Source organism: Lygodium microphyllum, chromosome 15, assembly GCF_053477565.2.
Source record: "Lygodium microphyllum isolate KBCC chromosome 15, Lygodium_microphyllum_v1.1.10, whole genome shotgun sequence".
Classification (NCBI taxonomy): domain Eukaryota; kingdom Viridiplantae; phylum Streptophyta; class Polypodiopsida; order Schizaeales; family Lygodiaceae; genus Lygodium; species Lygodium microphyllum.
In genome coordinates, this window is record NC_141149.1 from 31,313,227 (window position 1) to 31,337,631 (window position 24,405).

Consider the following 24,405-nt stretch of genomic DNA (forward strand, 5'->3'; position numbering starts at 1 on the left):
TGATGCATTGGATAATGATGATAATAATGATAGAAATATACAGATAGAAAAGCAAGGATCATGGTGTCTTCATGAACTAGAAACATCATCTAGTAGTACTACATCTACAGTTAGCCCTTGGTCTGGGAGATTGGGTAGCCCCACATTTTTGTAAATACAAAGGGAAGAAGAAAGTGTAAGATGATAATGATGCATCTGATGGAGATTCCAGTGGTTTAAAGAGTTTGGATGATAAGCTTAGTATTCCTCCTTTCGTCAAGACACCAAGTGTACAAAGAGAACATAGTAATGTAAAGTTTCCATTGAGTGATCCAATGGTACACAGGTCTAGTTAGGTCAGATACCCTATTAAAAGATTTTGTTTTGAAGATTATGTAGCTCACCATTATACTAATATGGTAAAGGTGGTTGAGTATGTTGAGTCCACTTGTTTTGAGGATGCTATTGTTCATGCTCATTAGGATACAACAATGGATAAGGAGATGGCTGCACTAGAGATCAACACAACTTGGGATCTAGTACCATTGTCTAAATGCAAGAAAGCTATTTGTTGTAAGTGAATCTACAAAATTAAGCATAATGTAGATAGTTCTATTAGCAAGTATAAAGCTACTCTAGTTGCAAAAGGATATGGTTAAACACATGGCATAGATTATAAAGAGATGTTTAGTCTAGATGAATTACAAGAAGAGGTGTGTATGGACTTACTAGCAAGTTATGAGGATTTAGAGCATTCCACATATATGTGCAAGTTAAAAAAGACACTCTATGGACTGAAGCAAGCACCTAGAGTATAGTCTCACAAGATCAAAGATATCTTATCAACATTGTCCTTTATGTTTCTAATGTTGTGATCACTCACTTTATGTGATAAAGCAAGATGCTAGTTTAGTCATCATAGTCATCTATATGGATGATTTGATTATTACGAGTGATAGTGACAATGGGGTTGCTAAAGTCAAGGACCTTTTGAAGAAGAAGTATGAGATAAAGGATTTGGATGAGCTAAGGTACTTTATTGGTATTTAAGTGATCAAATGTGATGATGGTATATGGCTATACCAAATGAAGTATGGCTTGCATGTGTTGTCTAAGTATGGTATGGCAACATGTAAGCCTCTTTCAATGCCATTGAAGCAAAATGTGAAGTTGAGTACTAATGTTGGGGATGAGATAGAAGACCCTACTATGTTCAGGAGGATAGTAGAGAGTTTGATTTAGATGACTATCACGAGCCAGACTTGAGTTGTTATTGGGTTTGTTAGTCTGTTTATGCATATGTTTAGAAAGCCTCATTTGGATGCACTTAGACGCATATTGAGATATGTGAAGTCCACTTTGCATTATGAAATTTTGTATGAGGCAGCTAAGGATATAAAAGTGTTTGGATACATAGCCTACTGGCTGGACTTTTTGTATTTCAAAGATAAATATGATAACCCGTTAATAAGGAACTTGTTTGACATTGTTTTTCTATGTCAAGTGATATGATTACGTGAAAGAACCAGTGCCTAACGGGCTAATTAAAGAAGCTGATTGTTACATGTCCAACTAAATGTGCTAGGTAATTAAATAACTAAAACAACCCCAGGAAAGTGCGGAGGATGGGCCATAGGTCCGTCTACGGATGGGTGGTCCCGGTTGGCCGGGAACTTTTCTCAAATCACGATGGATAGCAGGAAGATCGTCAAAGAACACGAACAACAAAAGCGTTGACCTAGAGTTATGATTGATCCCGATTCACGCTGTTTTAGGGGAACGGAATGGGCCTATGCCTTATGGCAGAGAGGTTGAGCTTTGCATCCCTCTCGTTTCCCATTCTCCTTGAACCAAGTGCAACGTGAATCCGCTTCGGGCCTGGCGTTTCTGCATAAAGTAGTTCGCTTGGGTCCGACGCTAGTTGCCGTTAGGAAATGACCAATAGGAAAATCCTAAATTAGGTCGGTCCTAACTGGGAACGGCCGGAATACTTCCGCTACGTGGCACACGCGGAAAGTCCTAGATGGCAAACCCCGTACATTCCATGGGAGTGCAGGGCGGAGCTTTCTAGATGTCCTTTCTGATGGATTGCTAAGACGTGTCCTGAAGATAACAGGTGGACACGTTACAGTTGGTATCAGAGCGAACCCACAACGGAATTGTTTTTATAAAATCTTAATAAGATAAAGTAAAACAAATGTTGCTATCCGAATATTTCCTTACTTTCAATGTTGTCTTGCAGAATTAGGAAGCATGGAACAAGTTCTTAGTATTCCGAGTCATGTTTATGACTGCAATGCATTCCCCTGATTATCGACAAAGGGTTGAGATGATGGACATCCTAGAGCAAATGTATAATCCATCACCTTTGTACATGGAACGAAGATGGATGGGTGCCTCAAGAATCTACTATATAGCCGCCCACGGGTTTGCTTACCTACAAACCAACCTAAAAAGGATCAAGTGGTTGGAAGACTTGAAAGTCGTGAAGCTGTTCATTTTTGTGGAAGCTCACATAAACTCAACTTTACATATTCGAGGTCGAAGGGTTGAGATGAACTCATATGTGTATGAGGAAGTAACCCATGTGATCCCCGCCGACAGGATTAAAGTGTTGGGGCGCCATGAGAAGAATGGATTCCAAAGGGAAGGATACCCTGAACTTCCAATGACTTATCGATTCCTGAAGATCCATAACCCAAACCATACTATTATACAGTTCCTATAGATAAATGTAATACAACATTGTTCTCCCCAAATTAAATGTAACAGTTGGCTTATCATCGCAAGAAATGTGGTATTCTGAAAGGGCTATGCCCATATAAATACAAATAAGACTTCTTTTTATCAATGTCTGATTGTGCATGAGAATTGATAAAAAGTTAAGTAGTTACATTGCTTCCGTGATAGCAGAAATGGAGATGTAATATAAATCAATAATGATATCATATAATAATGTTAAGAAACCTTTATCCAAGCACAACCCTAGGTACATGTTCCTAGTTCGTCTCCTACATCAAGTACTGCTGTAATCTAGGAGAAGAAGTTTCTTCTCAAGCAGATTAAGCCGCCCGAGTTTGACGGGAGAGGCAAGTCCGTCCAAGTATATGCTAAAATTTGGATTGAATCCATGGAGGATTACTTCGAAGCAGTTGGTACTGCACTCGCCAATTAGGCTATGCTCGCCAAGCTGAAGCTCACCGGCGAAGCCAGGCTTTGGTGGAAGCAATGGTATAGGGATCAAGGAATCGCAGAAGGATCCGTTACCTGGGAGAAGCTGAAAAAAGCCGTGCAGGGAAGATACTTACCACCTACATATCACATGCAGAAAATGAATGAGTTCTACGAGCTAAAACAGTTGGGACTCACTCTTGATGCATACTATTTTAAATTCGTCTCACTTTTAAAGTATGCGCCGCAGATGGACATGACACAGCAGGTGTCCAAATTCTGTGCTGGTTTAAATCCACCAGTAAATACTCGTCTCAAATCTATGCATCTGTAAGATCTTCAGGATGCTCTCATTCGAGCTGCGCCTATAATTCAGGAGGTGCAAGCTAGACCAAGGGGTAACAAAACTTGGTCTTATAATGACCCGAACAGAGGAGCATTTAGACCTCAAATGAAGAGAGTTCAAGGTCATAATCAAGGACAAAGAAAGAAAGCAAGGACTAATAACGTCAACAACTTTGTTCCTACTCAAAGCAATGGCCGAAACCTCTGTTGTTTCCACTGCAACGAGCCTGGTCACTTCAAGAGGCAATGTCCCAAACTTGGAGGAGGACAGCGCCAAGCGCCTTTCCAAGGAATGGGCCATGGTCAAGGAGCCGCTACCCGAGGCAGAGGAAGAACCGCCTGCGTTGCCAATAGGCAAATGTGCGAAGAAGAAGAAGAAGAAGAAGAAGAAGATCCGACCATGGAAGTAGAGTTTGAAAGGGCGACAGTCCATGCCGCTCTACACAAGAAAGGCCCGAATCGCTAGTTCTCGGTGATTCAGACACCATCAAACTATCAAGGTAAAAGTTTCAAGACCTTGATCGATTATGGCAGTACACATTCCGTTATCTCACCAGCTTGTGCAAAAAGATTAGGAATAGCCACAGTAGAAGCACCTACCTTGCATATGGAATTGGCAAATGGTCGTGAGGTTACTTGTACCAGTCAAATTGCTAAGGTGGAATTATTTCTGGGAGGAAAGAAGACTTCAGTCAAATTTAGAGTCATGAATTTAGGTATCCATGAGTGTCTACTCAGAATGGATTGGCTTAAGCCTAATGACACCCACATTCATTGTGGAAAGGGTCAAGTTTCCTTTCAAAACTCTTAAAGGGAATTAGTCACAACTCAAGGTGAGGCTGGAGTGCCAAAAATCCAATTGGCCAAAGTATCTCGGATCATAAAAGGAGTCAGAAAAGGATTACCTGTCTACTTAATTAAGCTCAACAAGTTAGATCAGAAGCAAGAGTCTAGTGAAGGACCTTCTTGGCTAGAGGAATACGCGGACGTATTCCCTGAAGAGTTAACAGAACTCCCGCCTCAAAGAGAAGTGGATCATGAGATTAAGTTAGTACCAGGAGTTGCGCCAATTGCAAAGAGACCTTATAGATGTCCATACCAGAAGTAATTGAGTTGAAGGAACAACTCAAGCAACTGCTAGATCAGGGCTACATCCGTCCTAGCAGCTCACCATGGGGAGCTCCAGTACTGTTCCAGAAAAAGAAAGATGGAACACTTCGACTATGTATTAATTACCGAGGATTGAATCAATCAACGGTCAAGAACAAGTACCCTATTCCCAGAATAGATGAGCTTCTTGATCGTCTTCAGGGTGCAAAGATCTTCTCCAAGATTGACCTCAGGTCAGGTTACTATCAGATAAGGATCACGGAAGAAGATATCCCCAAGACGGCCTTCAATACAAGATATGGGCACTTTTAATTCCTAGTTATGTCATTCGGACTTACGAATGCACCTGCCACCTTCAACAGGTTAATGTTGGATATCTTTAGGCCATATCTTGATGATTTCGTGCTTGTCTTCTTCGACGATACTTTAGTCTATTCTAAATAGGAAGAAGATCATAAACCCCAACTTTGGATTGTCCTTGAGGCAATGAGGGCACATAAACTGTATGCTAAGATGAAGAAGTGTGCATTCTTCAAATGTCAGATTGAATATCTAGGTTTCATCGTATCAGCGGAAGGAATCTTAGTGGACCCAGCCAAGGTCAAAGATGTGTTAGAATAGCCAATACCAACATCTATCAAAGAAATACACAGCTTTCTTGGATTGACAGGATGGTATAGGGTCTTCATAAAAAACTATGCTTTGATTGCAGCACCTCTGATGGACTTACTGAAGAAGCAAACTTCCATTGCATGGTCAAATTTCGAACAAAATAGCTTCGACAGATTGAAGCAAAGTTGGTATTAGAGCCAGGTTTTGATCTTGGGACCTGTGGGTTATGGGCCCACCACGCTTCCGCTACGGCTATCCTAAAATTTCTAGACCTCAATAAGGAGTTCAAGGTAGTAACTGATGCTAGCACACTTGCCTTGGGATGTGTGCTCATGCAGGAAGGTCATCTTGTAGCATACTCTTCAAGAAAATTGAAGAGTCATGGGAAAAATTATGCTACGCATGACCTGGAATTGCTAGCTGTCATCCATGCTCTAACACTTTGGAGACACTACCTGTTGGGTACCAAGTTTACTCTAGTAACTGACCATAAGAGTCTCAAATGGATCTTTACCCAAAATGAGCTCAACATGAGGCAACGTCGGTGGATTGAAGTGTTGGAGGAGTATGACTTTGAAATCAAGTACCGACCAGGAAAAGAAAATGTAGTTGCCAATGCACTTAGTCGCAAGGCATTCCTTAATTCCCTAATCTTGCAGAATCCATCAACAGCTAGATCTCTAGCTACAAAAGTGTCTATGCTAAACAATCCAATACTTGAGTTAGCTAGAGAGGATTCATGCCATGATCCAGCCTATCAAAAGATGCTAAGGGAAATCTCTATCAAAGATTAGGATCAAAAGTTGAATGCTAAGTATCATGAATTCTCTATTAATAGTGGACTTGTCTACTATAGAACAAGGCTGTATATACCGGCAAGTCAGTCACTTAAGCAGAAGGTATTGCGGGAAGCTCATGATTCCCCTTTCTTAGGGCATCTTGGCTATGCCAAGACTCTTAATGCAGTTAGGAAGAGCTACCATTAGGAGAGGCTTAAAGGTGACATTCTCAAATATGTCACTGAGTGTTTGTCTTGTCAACGTATCAAAGTTGAACATGTCAAGATGCCAGGGAAGCTGCAACCGCTTGACATTCCCCAAATGAAATGGGAATTCATCAGCATGGATTTTGTTGTAGGCCTACCCCAAGTCCAGGGAGGATACAACTCCATCATGGTTGTGGTTGACATGCTTACTAAGGTTGCACACCTTATTCTAGTAAAGACAAACTATAAAGCCTCGGACATTGCAAGATTGTTTATCAAGGAGATATTCAAGCTACATGGGCTACCAAGAAGAATCATTAGTGATCGTGATTCTCTCTTCACATCACACTTCTGGAGAGCTATCTTCGAAGCCATTGGGACTCAACTTTGCTTTAGCACCGCTTTGTCAAGATTGTGGGAGAGAAGGAAGGAGCCTCACTTGTAGCTTTCTTGCTTGCACAATGGGGGAATACAAACACAGGTGGAGGCTGAAAACAGTTTTCCTCTTCTTAGTTGTGTAAGCAAAAAATAACTCTCATACAAAGAAATAGAAGAACCCTATATATGGGTCTCAAACCAGACTCAACTAACTAAGGTGGCATACTAACTGAACCACGAACTAGAGTAGATAAGGATAGCTGTCATCTAGCTATTATTCATGGGCGGTGTACCAACCGCATCTGCAACTAACAAGTCGGTGACATAAATGCACAATGGTCAACCTGGCATATCACGAGTTGAGCTCGATATCTCAACACTCCCCCTCGAGCTCAATCCCAATTCCTGCACACCAAGCAGGTCTCTGAACTTGCGCAGCTTCTCTGTGCCCAATGCCTTCGTGAATATGTCAGCTACTTGATCCTCTGTGCTGACATAAACTAGATCAATAAGACCTAGTAAAACCCTCTTCCGCACATAGTGATAATGCACCTCAATGTGCTTTGTTCTAGCATGATAGACTGGGTTATTTGCCAAGTGTATACTGCTCATGTTGTCACAATAAATGACAACTGGCCCATCTGTAGGCTGATGCATATCATAAAGTAGCTTATGCAACCAAGCTACCTCACATGCAGCCATTGCTGCACCCCTGTACTCAGCCTCTGTGCTTGACAAGGCAACTGTAGGCTGTTTCTTACTGCTCTAAGTGGCTGCAGCACTCCCAAAAGAGAACACATATCCACTGGTAGATCGTCTATCAGAAATACTACCAGCCCAATCAGCATCAGTGTATCCATGCAACTGTATCTGAACCCCAGTCTCATAATTTAGTCCATACTGCAATGTGGACTTCACATACCTGAGTATGCGTCTAGCTGCATCCAAATGCGGTTTCCTTGGAGCCTGCATAAACTGACTCACCAATCCAACAACATAGCTCAAATCTGGCCTGGTAATAGTCATATAAATCAAAAGCTCACCTGCATCTGTGCTCAGCTTCACATTCTGCTCCAAAGGAACTGAAATAGGCTTACAGCCTGTCATCCCATATTTGGACAGCATGTCCAATCCATACTGCCTCTACAAGAGATGTATCCCACTTGGTGATCTAATCACCTCAATGCCCAAGAAATAACGCAGCTTTCCCGAATCTTCATCTCAAACTTCTGCTTCAATAGCATTTTCATATGAAGGATATCTTCATCACTGTCACCTGTCATAATCAAATCATCAACATAAATGACAAGTAGCATAATACCTTTCTCTGTTTTTCTCACATAAAGTGAGAAATCTGCCTTGGAAATCTGAAAGCCAATAGTGACAAGATACTGTCCTATCTTGTCAGACCATGCTCTAGGGGCTTGCTTCAAGCCATACAAGGCTTTCTTCAACCTGCAAACAAACTCAGGATGAACAGCATGCACATAACTTGGTGGCTGCTCCATATAGACCTCTTCTTGCAAATCACCATGCAAGAAGGCATTCTTTACATCCATCTGATGTAAAGACCATCCCTTTGATGCAGCCATAGCAATGACTGCTCTTACGGTTGCCATCCTTGCAACCGGATTGAATGTTTCTTCATAATCAATGCCATATGTTTGTGCATACCCCTTGACTACTAATCTTGCCTTGTATCTGTTCATAGAACCATCTGCATTGTGCTTCACCTTATATCTTCATCCATGGATTTCTCCCATTTTTCTTTTCCCATGGCTTGCTCAAAAGAAGTGGGTTCTGGTTCCTGTATCACTTTGACCATATAGGCATAGTGAATGGCTGTAAATCCATCATATTTCAGCCTATCCACAGGATACCTAGCTCTAGTAGACCTGCATAAAGTAGGCTCACTTCTAGGTGCTCTCAAAACATCCCTGGTCTTCCTTACTCCAGGTGTAACAATAGAAGGAATACCCAACTCATTATCAATGCTCTGTTCTGAGCCACTGGATTCACCATCCACATAAGAGTGACCTCCATTCACATCAAACATGGGCTGATCTACCTTCTCTTTTCTTTTTTGTGAAACCTTCATACCACTATCTGCATTGTTTTGAGGAGACTCTCCTGATCTCAATCTGCCTGTCCATGGCAAAGAATATGAACCATTGTTAGAGGACACTCCAGATCCACTAATATTTTGTGACTGCTGCTGTGAAATCTGTGCAGCATTCCCATTTTGTACATCTACATCATCAACCACATTTACTGGTTTATACTAGCTACTCATCTCATCAAAAACAACATCTCTGCTCACTGTAAACTTACGAGTAGAAGGGTTATAGCATCTATACCCTTTCTGCTGCAGAGAGTAGCCAATAAAGATGCATTTCTCAGCTTTTGGATCCAACTTGGATCTCAACTCATCTGGCACATGAACATAGGCAATGCAACAAAAAATTTTCAAATGAGAAATATCTGGTTTCCTACCATTATACCTCTCCTCTGGAGTCATCCCATGTATTGCTGCAGTGGGAATCCTGTTCATTATGTAGACTGCTGTAGCAACTGCTTTAGCCCAGTAAAAATCTGGCAAGTCTTTTTCATTGAGCATGGCACGAGATACCTCTCCAATATGCATGTTTTTCCTTTCTGCAATTCCATTTTGTTGTGGGGTATGACTGCATGAATATTGCTGCTTTATGCCATGCTCCTGCAGGAACCTTGCAAACTCATTTGAGAGGTACTCTCCCTCTCCATCTGACCTTAGGCATTTTATTTGCAGTGCTGTTTCTTTTTCAACCATAGCTTTAAGAGTTTTGAAATGCCCAAAAACTTCACTTTTCTTTTTCATAAAATTCACCCAAACTTTTCTGCTATAGTCATCAATAAAAGTGACAAAATAATGACAGCCTCCAAGAGATGCAGCTTTAGTAGTCCACACATTAGAGTGGATTAATTACAATGGCTTCTTACTCTCTTGAACATGTCTAGGAAATGGTTTCCTTGCGTGCTTTCCAAATTGACAGGCTTCACATACCTTATGCATTTCTGCAACCTTGAATTTAGGCAATCCTGCAACAATATTTTGGGCCTGCATTGATTTAAGTCGTTGTACATTAACATGACCAATACGTTTATGCCAGATATCAATATCTGCAACTACACCGGTCCCATGTGCAAACATTGCTGCACTCAATTCAGGCATGTCTGCATCCAACGTAAACATTCTGCCCTTCTTCTTTCCTTTTGCTATCAAGCGACCTTTATTTTTCATATCCTCAATAAAGCATCCATGAGGATTAAATCTGACCTGCAAGCCCTGCTCAACCATTTGACCGATAGAAACCAGATTCTTGGTGATATTTGGGACATGAAATACATCGGACATGTATTTCTTTTTCCCATCCTGCATAGACAAAGGAATTTTTCCAATTTGCACAATAGGATGTGCAGTATCATCACCAATCTCCACAAATCCTGGTTTTTCCATTTTCCTTGCATCCTCCATCCATTCTGCATGACTTGTCATGTGGTTTGATGCACTTGAGTCAACATACCATACATCATTGCTTTCTTCTGCACTAGTCATAGAATTGTTCATGTGCTACACCATAAACAAATGCTCATTTCTGTCATCACCCTGTCTACTAGAAGATGCATAATTCCCTTGTTGCAATTTTCCATTCATGATGTCATTCTGCTTTTTGTAGCAGTCTTTAACCATATGACCCATTTTACCATAGTAGTAGCATTCAACATTACTGTTTGCATTTTGGCCTCTTTGCTATCCACCACGATCTCTTTGGCTCCCCCTGCCTCTAGAGTTACCATGTCCTCCTCCATAGGATTGGTTTTCTTGAGTTTGCTGCATATTCTGATTTCGACCACGGCCTCCAGATCAACCTCCTCTACCTCTTCCAGCATTTGAGTAGAAGACAGCTTCTTTTGAAGTTCCTCCTGAAGAAGATGCACCACCATTTCTCTGTTCCTCAGAAATTAGAAGAGCAATCAACTCCTCAAAATCAGGAAATCTTTCATGGACGGAAATGGATGTTCGGAACTGTGCATAATCCTTTCCTAGACCATTCAAGGTCACAGAAACTAAATCATCATCTTCCACTGGCGACCCAATGGAAGCAAGTGCATCTGCAATCTTCTTCACCTTCATGTGGTAGTCATTGATGCTCATATTTTCTCTTTGCATATTATGCAACTCTTGCTTGAGCTGCATTTTCCTAGCTTGCGTATTTGTGCTATACATTTTTGACAAAGTATCCCATGCCTCCTTTGGCGTACTTGCATCTTGAATATGCACAATCATAGAGTCTAAAATGCTGATAGACAGCTAGTACATAACTTTCCTGGCTCTCTCATACCATGCTTTAAATGCATGCATTTGCTGTTGATTGGGAACATCAAGAAGAACTGGTTCTTCTTCATTTCCTGCAACGAATTTCCAATATCCTTTTCCCATAAGGAAATTTGTCATTTTGAACTTCCATGCTTGGAAGTTGTTCTTGTCAAGCTTTTCAGTGACAATCTGTGAAAGAGAATCAGACGCCATTACAGAACACTGCAAAAAATTCTGTCACTGCAAAGAACACAGGTTCAGCCTCACAAGAGCAAATCTGCAAAAGTGACGAAAGTGGTATTTGACCACACAGTCACTTCATAGTGACGATTTTGCATCAATAGGCAACAAGGATGATTCTGCAACTCCCAATGTCTCTGCGCACAGGCATACGATGCAATTTCTACAGTAACTTTTCACCGACCTGTAAAACAATGGTCGCACAACATAAAACTGGGCCTTTTCCTGAGTGCGTGCAAAAAACTTCCACCTCCAAAACAGGCCACGAAATGGCCTCAAATAAAAAAAACAGAGCAACCAAAGGGCTAAAGCCCTTTCCACAGCATATACTGCCCTCTTGCTACACCGCGAAGGGCGTCTCAATCTGAGACAATGCACTCTTGCACTTTCCGGTTGTGCTACATGTAGAGACTTGCTCCCAAAACAAAAAAATGAAAGCAACACTGGTCCTCTTACCCGAACACCGCGAATTTGGTTCACTTTCTTGAGCTCCTTACCACGAACAAGGCTCTGATACCATGTCAAGATTGTGGGAGAGAAGGAAGGAGCCTCACTTGTAGCTTTCTTGCTTGCACAATGGGGGAATACAAACACAGGTGGAGGCTGAAAACAGTTTTCCTCTTCTTAGTTGTGTAAGCCAAAAAGAACTCTCATACAAAGAAATAGAAGAACCCTATATATGGGTCTCAAACCAGACTCAACTAACTAAGGTGGCATACTAACTGAACCGCGAACTAGAGTAGATAAGGATAGCTATCATCTAGCTATTATTCATGGGCGGTGTACCAACCGCATCTGCAACTAACAAGTCGGTGACATAAATGCACAACGGTTACCCTGGCATATCACGAGTTGAGCTCGATATCTCAACACGCTTACCACCCCCAAACGGATGGCCAAACAGAGTGAGTAAATCAAGTCATCGAGGATATGCTTAGGGCATACTATTGTTGTGAGCCGAAGAGGTGGATTCAATACTTGCCTTTGATTGAATTTGCCTACAATGCCTCTTACCAACAAAGCATTCAGATGACCCCTTTCCAAGCATTGTATTGTCATGACTGTCGAAGTCCCCTAAACTTCTCACATCCAACCTTAAGGGTTGAAGCTTCAAGGAAGATGTTGGAAGAGATGGATGACCAAATAAAGTCAATAAGACAGGACATCCAAGCTGCCAAGGATAGACAAGAGGCCTATACGGATTTGAAGCATCAAGATAGAGTCTTCGAAGAAGGAGACATGGTCGTCAGTCGTGTACGCCCTAAGAAGAGTTCCCTATCCTTAGGAGATTGCAAGAAGCTAAGTCCAAGGTAGTTTGGACCATACAAGATCCTCAAGGGCCTAGGACCTAATGCTTATAAGCTGCAACTCCTTGAGAACCTAAAGGTTCATAATGTATTCCATATCAGCCTATTGAAAAGGTATGTACCTAATCCTAACCATGTACTTGATGACCAACAAGTTGTAATGCCTAGTCAAGGAGTCCTTAAACTAAGGCCTAACAAGGTCTTAGATGTTAGGGAGAGACAACTGAGATCCAGAACCTTGAAAGAATGCCTCATCCAGTGGAAAGACTATCCCGAAGAGGATGCCACTTGGATAGATGAAGGCACTCTCAACCATCAATATCCCCAGTTTATCTCAAGATGAGGACATTCCGATTCCTCCAAGGGGGAGAGAATGTAATATCCCAAAGGCGCAAGCACGCGTGAAGTGCCTCAATAGAGGATAAATGAATTGGAAAATTCTTTTGTTTAAGCAAATTTTTTTAAATTATTTCCCCTCTCCTCCAGCCGACTGTCGAGTTGGAGGAAGAGGGGAATAGCAAGTGAGGCAAGCTCCTTGCTAGAGCTTGCCTAGGCAATGCGGCATGCCCATCGATGCGTGGGGAGGGAGGATCTTATCCCCTCCCATATATATATTGAAGGGGGACGACACTGTACAGGGGGATACTGCGAGTGGGAGAGAGAAGGCTCTGTGGTAGGAGGCACTGCCATTAATGCTCTGTAGGAGAGAGGCCACCATAGAATGTGGAGCTGGGCTGCCGTGCAGCCAGGGGGGAGACGCCAATACTGTGAGGAGGGAGAGTGATCGTTTCATCGAGCAGAGGAGGGGCCCATCATCTCCTGTGCCAAGGAGGAGCCGCTTGATCTACGCTAGTCCGCCTTGGGGAGCTGTGAGCTGCTGCGCCAGTCAGCAGTCGCCACCAGCACCCCGCCAAATCGGCTGTTCCCCCCCCTCCCCCCCCCAACGTGCCTTCCCTAGCCACCGTTGGTATTCGCCTGGGGGAATCATTTCCTCCCCCCCCACGTGACTTTCTAGGAAGCCTTGGAAACTTCCAAGGTTGTGCTACCTTAGACCCCTTCATGTGGGCCTTTGGACTAAACTCCCCCCCCTCTAATTTTTTCCCTAAGGGCCCTTGAGCCCCTGTCCTATAGCCTTTAAGGCCACCTTTTCCCCCCCTTAAAATTCCCCTCCTTAGGGCTTTATAAAGCCCCCTTTCCCCCCCCAAAAATCTTTGACCTTAAAGGTCCCTTGCCACCCTGTGTTCATAAATCTCTCTAAGGGCTCCCTTAGGTTTTTTTCCCCCATAAAAGGTTACCCCAAAGGGCCTTTTCTTTCCCCATGTTTTAAAACCCCCTTAGGCCTTTCATGTCCTTTTTTCTTTTCCCTCCTAGCCGAGGTTCGTAAGGGATTGTCAAAACAACCCCTACCCCCCGGAGAATTTCAAAGCCTGCATGTGCCCTTGCATATAACACCCCATCCACGAAATTTCCTCCCTAAGGACCCTTATACTCCCTTTTGTTTTACACCTTTTATTCCCCATTTGTGTGAGTCTTTATAAGGCCATTAAGCCTTTCCCATGGCCTTAATGGGCCTTATTCGCAAAAGGTTTTGAAACACCCCCTTTTTCGAAATCCCTACTTCAAGGAGGAAGCCTTCTAAAACCACTTCTGACGGACGGAGCAAGTTATCGCAAAGGGAGCCACGGTGGAATTTCAAAAAGGAGTTGTAAAGTTGCTTCCACGACGGAAAGACTACAATTGCGATGCCTCCTAAGAAATCCCAAGGTGCAACTGCAGGAGGATCGTCTCCTAGCATCCACGTAGACATCTCACCCCAAGTCCAGGTTTTCCTTCAACATTTTTATTTGGTATCATTATAACTCAATCGTGCAAATGATAATTGTTGGAAATAGAATGCATTTTTCATCTTAAATGCTTTAGAAAAATTAGCTTACGACGGAGGAATTTAGTCATTAATATTTTCAATAAAACAAGCAAAACAAAGGCCGCATAAATGCATTTCTAGTAAATAGCTTTATGTAGTGCAATGAATTAAAATTAGATTAATGTCCATTGTTATGGAACGGAATTAAAATAGTATACCTCATTTAAACATGGAAGTATAAACTACATATCGCATTATTAACCCATATCCTCTTCACAAATTAAATCTTCATGGAAAGTGCTAGGAATCCTTAGGAAAGTGCAAGGCATGAAATGATTCTTACGATGCATAACACTAGGAAATTATCGTTTGTCAACTACATAAGTTATCAAGTAAAAGGTTGCTTGTTTAGCATGAATTATGTTCGCAAGTTATAGGAAAATTAGTTGAATTAACCTAACCTATGCCTGATCTTAATCGATAAGTTAAGGTTGAAAAATCAATTGACGCATAGACAACGAGTCATGTGTTTATGAAATGTTAACGTAACTATCTTTAAGAGTTAAACAAATTGGCACAAACCTAAACACCTAAACCCCAGAGTACTCGTTTAGAATGAGTTAAATTCCAAGAAATTCACTAGGAATTAATACGTAACCTAATCGTTACGTATTGCTAAAACTGAAACTCCTATACCCTAAATACTTGCCCACTTTTACCGAAATGTAGGGACAGTGCAACATATTGGGAAAGTGAACTAGGGTTTGTCCCTAAGAATCTTACAAGATGGAACTTGGAACCCTAGGACTAACGACGTCAGCCTAATGTAATCAGGAACAGATTGTTTCGTGACTCCGTTCAATGAGTAGAATAAGTCTCATAGTTCGATGTGACACTTGCGCAGCAAGTGCGGAGTCATATGATCTTGTGATTGGATCATGAGGGAATGGCCAAATTCTCGCAACGAGGTTGGCAAATCCTTACACAAGTTATCTTGCAAGAGGATGAATAATCATCCTAATTTAGTATCTTTCTTGAGTAAAGAAGATTGATTGGAAGCTAAAGACCAGCCGATAAACTGAAATAACCTATAAACTTAAGGTTTGACCAAGTCGGGTTAATAGGATACACCCTAACCCAGGATATAGGGGATCTTGCCAAGTTGCAAGTCATCCCGGATCGAGTGCTAGACGCATTCGAAAGGAAGGATTCATTCCTTAGCAGTTTGCCAACAAAAACGACCAATGGAAATGTTTGTGCTTGTTACAGATTTAAGAGCACTATTTGGCTTTGTATGATCAATGAATTAAAAGATAAATGGATATCTAATACTTCAGGTTGAAGGCCTAAAGAGAGAGGCAGCTTCAGTTGCCCCCGACTGCTTGCCTAACCCTAACCAAGGGGGTTGTTAATCGCGCCGGGAAAGTGGACTGAACCCGTCACGAGAGATCTCTCCGTTGAGCGCTACTTGGAGCAGGAGGACGCTTGGGTGCCAGGGGGGCTCTGGCCGTAAATCCCTCGCCTTTTGGGCCCTGCACAAGGGGCTAATGTGACTTGGGATTGGATCTCGAGGCCCGCATACTTGTCTACGGGCGGAAACTTGGATTAGTGATCCCTGTGGATTGCTGGATAGCCTTCGGGTGGATTGTGGATAAGCCTACGGGCTGGACTTTTTGTATTTCAAAGATAAATATGATAACCCGTTAATAAGGAACTTGTTTGACATTGTTTTTCTATGTCAAGTGATATGATTACGTGAAAGAACCAGTGCCTAATGGGCTAATTAAAGAAGCTGATTGTTACATGTCCAACTAAATGTACTAGGTAATTAAATAACTAAAACAACTCGAGGAAAGTGCGGAGGATGGGCCATAGGTCCGTCCTACGGATTGGTGGTCCCAATTGGTCTAGAACTTTTCTCAAATCACGATGGATGGCAGGAAGATCGTCAAAGAACACGAACAACAAAAGCATTGACCTAGAGTTATGATTGATCCCGATTTACGTTGTTTTAGGGGAACGGAATGGGACTATGCCTTATGGCAGAGAGGTTGAGCTTTGCATCCCTCTCGTGTCCCATTCTCCTTGAATCAAGTGCAGCTTGAATCCGCTTCGGGCCTGGCGTTTCTGCGTAAAGTAGTTCGCTTGGGTCCGACACTAGTTGCCGTTAGGAAACGACCAATAGGAAAACCCTAAATTAAGTCGGTCCTAAGTGGGAACGGCTGGAATACTTCCGCTACGTGGCAGACGCGGAAAGTCCTAGATTGCAAATAGTGTAACATTCCATGGGAGTGCAGGGCGGAGCTTTCTAGATGTCCTTTCCGATGGACTGCTAAGACGTGTCTTGAAGATAATAGGTGGACACGTTACACAAATCTAGTAGTTGCTTTATAATGCCAAACCTTACGGGGAGTAAATGGGGGGTCAAATGACCTCGATCGTCGAACAGAGACTTGCACTGAATTCCTGAGGTCGAAATCTAGGAGAAATCTAGCTTGGCCATCCACCACCATTTGAGTTTTCATGAAAATTTGGTCTTTGGCGCGTCCCCGATACTTTTTGCTCCAAAAATGGACTAAAATGCTTCAAGCATGGCTTAGAATCAGCTCCTAAAATCCAACTCTCATTTTGTTGATAAACCTTGGAGTTGTAGATTGAGATCACAAGATACTCCATACGGTACATTACAGATGTGAAGAAAATGTAAAGATAAAGCTGGGGTCTCACCTATTATGACAGATATATCATTAGGTTTCTCTCATGTTGATGTTAATTCAGATGGCTTAATTGATAGTGATCTAGGTCCACACAAGTCAAGTGGAGTAAGAAAGCTAACGTAGCAATTGACATATGATAGCTATGTAGCTCATTACTATCTATACATGGCTAAGATTATGCAAGATATGGAACCCACTTGTTTTGAGGATGTAGTAGATAATGAGTATTGGGATAGTGCTATGGATGAAGAAATGGTTGTACTTATGGATAATGACACATGGGAGTTGGTGCCTTTACCTGAAGACAAGAAAGCTATTGGTTGCAAATTGGTTTACAAGGTCAACAAATGGGTTTGTTGAGTGCATGATTGGTTACCAAAGGGTATGTACAAACTCATGGTATTGATTATGAGGAGAGTGTTGTTGCAATGGCTAATATGGCTACTATAAGAACTATTATAGTACTGGCCACATCACAAGGTCGGATCATGCATCAAATGGATGCTAAGAATGCCTTCTTGCAAGGGAAGTTGCAAGAGGAAGCTTATGTGGAGCATCCATTTGGTTATGTGGATGAGAATCATCTAGATTACATATGCAGCTTTGTAAGGCCTTATATGGGCTGAAGCAAGCACCGAGGGCATGGCATGATAGGATTGTAGAATACATTGTTAGCATTGGATTTTGCAGAGTAGAGGCTAATCGCTCACTCTATGTCTATGAGAGTGATACAAGTGTTGTAGATATTACTATATGTGTGAATGATTTGATAACTGTGGGAGATAGCAGGACGAAGATTGACCACGTAAAGGGTCTCCTCAAGACTAAATTTGAGAGATGAAGGATTTGGGAGAGTTGTGCTATTTTCTTAGCATAGAGAGGATCAGGACTCTAGAGGGTATATGGTTGTCACAAAGATAGTATGCATTGGATATGTTGAAGAAGTATGGTATGGTTGATTACAAGACTATTTCTATACCTTTGGATATTAATGCTAAGCTTAGTGCACATGAGGGTGACTTAATTGAGGATGTCACTATGTATCAAAAGATTGTGGACACGCTTATCTATTTGATGATCACTAGGCCAAACCTAAACTACAGAGTTGGTTTGAAGAGTTAATTTATGTGGCTTCCACAGAAGCCACATTTGGATGCAGTACAATGCACATTGCACTATGTCAAGTCCACATTGGGCTATGCCTTATTCTATGGTACAAGTGTGTCATTGGACTTACATGGTACACAGATGTAGATTGTGCTAGTAGTATTTTAGATAGGATTTCTACTAGTGGTTTTACGTTTTCCTTTGAAAATGCTACTATTACTTAGAGCAACAAGAAACAACCGACAATTGCCTTGTCTAATATAGAGGCAAACTATAGAGATGTTGCAATTGTAGCATGTGAGATAGCTTGGTTACGCAAGCTACTTGGTCATTTGGGGATGCAAGTGGACAAGAAGGTTATCATTCCCTTGATAACCTTAGTAGCATTCAATTGGCTAGGAATCCAGTGTATTATGCATAGACCATACATATAGAGGTCCATTACTATTTCATTTAGGAGCAAGTTTTGACAAGTGATATTGAATTTGTTTACGTCAACCACAGAGGATCAAGCTACTGATATTTTCACTAAGGCCTTGGGAGCAAAGTGTTGACAAACACAGATCTAGAGCTATGCTAGCTATGACGGATGAAGGCTATAAATATAAAACATGATTGATATAAAGAATTGTAACTCAAGTGAATTAGGTTCCAAGATAGATTAACTTGGACTCATAAACACAATCTTGAGTGACACAGAATGATAGTACTATATCATTGAAATGAGTGTCAAGTACATGCATATATAGCTTTTGGATAGTACCACTCTTTCTCTCTGTGCTTATGGGATTCTGGACATCTCTTCCTAGAGCTTCTAGAGCATACATCTTTGTCATATCTCTCATACAAAGCTACTTATGGGCAAGCATCATTTGCAATTCTCAACACCCCCCCTCAAATGATGAGTCTCTACCCTTTGCTGGCTTGTGCCCCCCTACATGATGACATGACCCGGTAGACTAGCTCTTTGGTAACCTAGTCAAGTTAAGGCTTGAAACTTTACATTTTGGTAAGGGTTTTTACATCCACTATGGGAAATAAGATCCACTACAGAAAATAGAGATCCAGTATGGGAAAAACATGATCCACTAAGGAAAATTCTTTGTTGTGCTCAGCAACAAAAATTTCTTTATCTTCTTCATTTTTCTTTTGCTTCTTTGGTATCCTTTGGTGATGTCCTCAATCTTCTTGGTCTTTTCTTCATGCTCTTCATCTTTGACTTCTTCATTATCTTGTGCTCTAGTCTTCTTTGTGAGGTTCTTTTTCTTAGTGAGTTTGAGATGGTTACAAATAGGTACATTGTTCTGACTTGGCATGACTTGTTGAACCATTACATAGATCCTGGGATACATAGATTTTGGAGTTCTATTTGGCCTTGTGAGGCCCTTACATTTCTTTGGGCATACAAGATGGATACATTTTTCTTTGGATGGCTTTGGGACTTGCTAGAATACATGGCTTGGTATCACATTCTTTAATCATAGGAATTTACCTGAATTATTGAAAAACTTTTTTGTCTCTTTAAGACAAGGCTTTTATGTTCTCTTGTCTAGCCCTTAGCTACTTTGTTTAGTTTCTCCTTTACAGAAGCCAAGATTTCCTTGAGATCACCATCATACTTATAGAGTTCCAGTTCAGCACCTTCAAGTATCTTATTAGAAACCTTCTTCCTATCTTCCGTCCCCTATTGAATGTGCAAAGTACGCATTGTAGAAGTGACAAATAAAAGCAAGAGACCCCTTTTTAGCAAGTTCATCTAGATAAGCTAAATAAGACAGCTCAGCTTCACCAGGTTCAAGAATATCATAGCCTTGACTTTTAAACCATTCTAGGTCTTTCAAGAGCCAAGCAAACCTTTCCAAACCAATGTTTTTGAATTTTGCATAGATTTGATGCGGAGCTTTATTCAGGACACTTTCCATCGTATCATATACAACCTTACTATTGACAACAAGGAATTTGATGTAGCCTTCGACAGACAGTTCCCATTTGACCAGGGGCTTGTCATACCTTTTTGCTTCTTTCTCTAAATTTCTCTTATGGCCTTGTGCTTACTGGACTATGCAGCTTTGCTTGTTTGACAAGCTGCCTTCAATGGTGTTGGGGTTTGGCTTTGTGACGATGTTGTCACTTGTGCTACCTGCAAATCCATTCTCCCACACCATAGCCATAGCCACTGTGATGAGAAACTGGCCCACTGGCCCCGAGGATTTGTTCATTGCAATAGAATGCACTTTTAGATCAGAAATTAGATTTTTCAAGTCTTCCTTGACCATCTACAAATCACCATTGGGAATTTCACAGGTTTCATAATTTGTAGGATGATGACATACCCCATTATGACCTAGATGGGATGATAAAAAGATTAAAGTGAGCCAGAACCCCATTGCTATGGGGCTCAACCTTGCACAATTCGAATCAGTGATGTTGATTTTGGTTGCATACGTGCATAATAGCTCAAAAGTTCAGCTTATGAATGCTCATGAGCATTTTCCATGAGATTTTGAATATCCCTTTCTTTGGAATCCCAACTAGCAATGCTTTTAAGGACTTGATCCTAAACAAATCAGTTGTTTTGCTGATCTTCTAATGCTTTGTTCAAATCAAAAATGAGCTTTGGAATGGAAATGGACTTGAACAGGGAGAGAATGAAAAAGGGACAAATTGTAGAGCTTGCAAAGATGAAGAAATCACACCACTAGCTACTAGCTCAACCATGTCTCTGATACCATGTTGAGAAACACAGATCTAGATCTATGCTAGCTATGGTAGATGGAGGTTATAAATATAAAACATGATTGATATAAAGAATTGTAACTCAAGTGAATTAGGTTCCAAGACAGATTAACTTGGACTCATAAACACAATCTTGAGTGACATGGAATGATAGTACTATATCATTGAAATGAGTGTCAACTACATGCATATGTAGCTTTTGGATAGTACCACTCTTCCTCTCTGTGCTTATGGGATTTAGGACATACCTTCCTAGAGCTTCTAGAGCATACATCTTTGTCATATCTCTCATACAAAGCCACTTATGGACAAGCATCATTTGCTATTCTCAACACTAGGAAGCTTCAATGCTTCATGACTATGCTTGGAGTTCATGAACTTATGCTAAGCTCAAGGTGGAGTATTAAGATATCAAGCTCTATATGAGCTAGCACCCACTATGCACCTTGGTGATGTGGTAGGATATTACTCACTGGCATGTTATGTGACCAACATGAGGATATGCTAGTGATTCTACAACTAGACTACACCCACGTAGTCCATCCTTGGTTATGGTACATTCATTGTGCCATCTCTTCTTTCCTTAGGAGATTCATACTTAGTGGCTATGTATATATATGTTGTGGTACTTTCATATTAGTCTTTTATCATGTTGCAGACTTTATTATTTTTGTGTGTGGATGAATAAAAAGAAAGAAGAAGAAGAACATTTTTTCCCTATCTCTCTGTGTGCTCAGGTCTCCATTGTCTTTATGTGTATTTTCTTGATTCTTCACCTCTCTCCCCTCTTGTCTATTTTCATCCTGTACCCTTTGTGGTTGTGCTTTCCATACTCTCTTCATCCTATCATAGACTACCTATTGTTCAAGGGTGGCTTCTATGTCTTGCTATTGATTAGATATTTCATCACTCATCTCTTCTGGACCAGGTAGAATATTGAAGTCTAAGAGCTCCTGCCAATCCTCCATAGGTGTCATCACTGAGGGTGGGTCCCATGCTACCTCTATAGGTAGTAGGTGTTCTTCACCAAAAGAGAAAGAGGCAACATCATGCATGTCAAATTTGGGCTACTAATTTCTCCCCTATAGGCTCATAAGTCTTGAAGTTGAATTTGATTGGAGCGGAAGCTGAACCTGAGCTCCTAGATTGACCTACGGCTGATCAGAGATGATTACACTGAGCTTGGATAGAAAGAGCTCATAGAGTCTTGCACTGGCTCCCTTTATGTATCTGAGATGCCATGGTAATACAGATAATGAACTGCAGCTCTCCTAAGGATGCATGGGACATTTTGGTCAAGTATTATGGCACAACCACAAGTGCGAGGAAGATACCGTTGAAGTAGAAGTTCAACAACATGGAGAGGAAGAGCAGATCTATACAGGATTATGTCACGAAGGTTAAAACCGTGGTAGAGGCTATGGATTTGGCAGAGGAGGCCAGCAAAATGCATCCTATGGCAATAACAACCAACAGGTATCAAATGCAAGAAGTGGTGGAAACTTTAGAGGCAGGGGGAGATCTAGCCCTAGAGGTAGAGGCTCCTGGCAACAGCAGCATCCATCTGACAATCCGAACAAGGATAAGGATTGTCATTACTATGGGAAGTATGGGCATATTGCCAAGGACTACTGGAAGAAGCAGGGCAATTAGAAAGGCAAACAACATGGGCATTTTGCTACATCTAGTCAAGCAGATGATACTTTAGGAGATAGATTGTTTTCCATGCAGTATGTAAAAGACATAGTTGTTGAAAAATGCACTGATGATGCAGTTTGGTACATTGATTCAGGGGCATTGAACCATATGACTCCTCATGGTGATTGGTTCACTGATATGGTGGCTGAAAAAAATGGCTATGTCTGTACAGGTGATGACACGCAGCATAGCATTGAGCATAAAGGCAAAGTGCCTCTTGTGGTTCATGATGGCAAAAAGAAAAATTTGCATGATGTATTGCATGTTCCTTCGATTATGAAGAGCCTACTGTCTGTTGGTCAGATGACGGAGCAGAACTTGCAGGTTAGATTCAACAAGCATGGTTGGTTTATTGAAGAGTTTGGTAATGGATGCAAGTTGATAGCTCGCAGTCATAGGAATGGCAGAATGTTTACTCTTGATGCAACCTTGCTAGAGATAAATTCAGCTATGTTTGCCCATGGTTCTGGCACTGTCAGAGACTTGGAAATTTGGCACAAGAGAGTGGGGCATGTAAATTTGCAAAGGCTGCAAATTATGCAGAAAAAATGGCTTGTTACAAGTTTACCCAAGTTCCAATATTCAGAAATTGGTCATGTATGTGATGCTTGCCAGTTTGGTAAGAAGTCGAGATTTCCATTTGTCAGGCATGTAAGGCAGAGTACACGTTCGCTACAGTTAGTACACTTTGATGTTTGGGGGCCCATCCCATAATGCATCCATGGGAGGCTTGAAGTATTACGTGACATTCATTGATGATTACAGTCGCTATAATTGGGTTTACATTTTGAAGACAAAGGATGAGGTGTTTGCTGTTTTTCAGCAATTTAAAAATCAGGTTGAAAAGGAATTTGACTGTTATATCTCTTGCTTGAGATTACATAGCGGTGGGGAGTATGTATCAAATGAGTTTGATAAATTTTTGGCTCAAAATGGCATATGCAGGCAACTTACTTGCAGCTACACTCCTCAGTAGAATGGAGTAGCTGAAAGAAAGAACAGGGTCTTGATGGAAGCTGCTCGTGCCATGATGAATGAGAAGTAGATGCCGCCCTATTATTGGGCTGAGGCGGTTATGACAGCCATGTATATCTTGAATCGGACTCCCACTGCAGGTATTCATGAGATGACACTGTTTGAGAAGCTGTATGGCTATAAGCTGGATGTAAGTCACATGAAAGTCTTTGGCTGTCTTGCTTATGTGCATATTCTAGATGAAAAAAGGAAGAAGCTAGATCCAAAAGTGCATAAGTGTGTTTTCATTGGATATTCGCAGGAGAAAAAGGCATACAAATGCTATGATCCCTCTACAGGGAGACCTTGGTGAGTAGGGATTTTGTTTTTGATGAGATGGGTTCTTGGTATGTATCACCGGCAACAGTGCCATCGGATATGCCTTCCATTCATGTATCTACAATTGATATGCAGTAGAGCACTGCTATGACAGGACCTAGTAGTCAGATAGTATCCCCATGGACATGGAGATTGAGGAGCTCACTGTCCACTGACACCAGTATGTCAGTGAGGGGGAGATATGATGTTGTGGATAAAGGAAAAGAGAAAGTTACTGAGGATGTATCTGGGATGATGACACCTGGTAGAATGACTTCTGGATATGAGTCTACTGACACTTTAGACAGTGAACTTGGTATTCCGACTGTCTATACACCTAGCGTAAGGCAGAGCAGGTACATTCCGCCTCATGAGATAGGGGAATCGAGTAGTGCACCACAACTTAGACACTCACAGAGAGTCAGATACCCTGTTGACAGGTTGACATATAGTGGCTACACTGCAAA

General features: G+C 41.5%; 1 pseudogene; it reads right to left on the reverse strand.

Moving 5' to 3' along the window:
• Positions 1-19,650: 19,650 nt before the first annotated feature.
• LOC148024392 (heme oxygenase 1, chloroplastic pseudogene) lies at positions 19,651-20,559 on the reverse strand (annotated as a pseudogene).
• Positions 20,560-24,405: the final 3,846 nt, after the last annotated feature.